General features: G+C 60.7%; 1 protein-coding gene across 1 annotated transcript in view; it reads right to left on the bottom strand.

The window, feature by feature from the left end:
• Positions 1-814, bottom strand: part of VPS26B (VPS26, retromer complex component B) — a 13,123-nt gene that overhangs the window by 11,521 nt on the left and 788 nt on the right. The gene's annotated exons all lie outside the window — the stretch shown is intronic.

The raw sequence follows: 814 nt of genomic DNA, 5'->3' as shown, positions 1-814 counted from the left end.
GGAGCTGGCCGCAGGTGCGGGCCGGGAGCGGGGTCGAGGTCGAGATCGGGATTAGGATCGGGGTCAGGATAGGGATCAGGATTGGGAATGGGGTCGAGGTTAGGGTCAGGATCGGGACCGGTTTGCCGACCTCTTTTCCGGTTTTGGTCGCTGCGTCTCTCGGTCTCTCTGTTTCCCGGTCCCGCTCTCTGTCCCAGTCTCTCTGTCTCTGTCCCCGTCCTGGTCTCTATTCCGGTCCTGCTCTCTGTCCCGCTCTCTGTCTCTGTGCTGTTCTGTCTCTCTGTCCCGCTGTCCGTCTCGGTATCGCTCTCTGTCCCCCTCCCGGTCCTGTCTGTTTCCGTCCGGGTCTCTGTTCCGGTCCCAATCTCGGTGTCAGTCTATGTCCCGGTCTCTCTCCCGGTGCCGGTCTCTGTCTCTCTCCCGTTTTGTCTCTCTGTCCCGCTACCGCTGTCAGTCCCGGTCCCTCTGTCTCTATCCCGGTCCCGGTGTCAGTCCCGGTCCCCCTGCTCTCTGCCGGTTCCGGTGGCTCTCCCCGGTCACCGGGGTGCGGCTGATCCGGCAGCTCCTGGCACTGACAGCGCTGCCCTTTAGCGCGCCGTGTCCCGCTGGATTTGGGCAGTCCGTGTTTATTTTGAAGCCTTATTTTGGGTGAAACACGTGTGTCGGAGAAATCTCCCCCCAGGCGCTTATAAACACTTTTTTTTTTTTATTTCTCTCAGGGTGGGTGGACACGGTGTGGAATCTGGATTTCACGGAGACCGAGCCTCTGGATCCCTGGATAGCGGAGGAGATCACGGCCGATGGGCTCGGAGCC

The sequence above is a fragment of the Geospiza fortis genome, unplaced genomic scaffold, assembly GCF_000277835.1.
Source record: "Geospiza fortis unplaced genomic scaffold, GeoFor_1.0 scaffold68, whole genome shotgun sequence".
Taxonomy (NCBI): Eukaryota; Metazoa; Chordata; class Aves; order Passeriformes; family Thraupidae; genus Geospiza; species Geospiza fortis.
The sequence above is the reverse complement of the archived record's forward strand: the minus strand, read 5'-3'. Positions and strand labels throughout refer to the sequence as shown.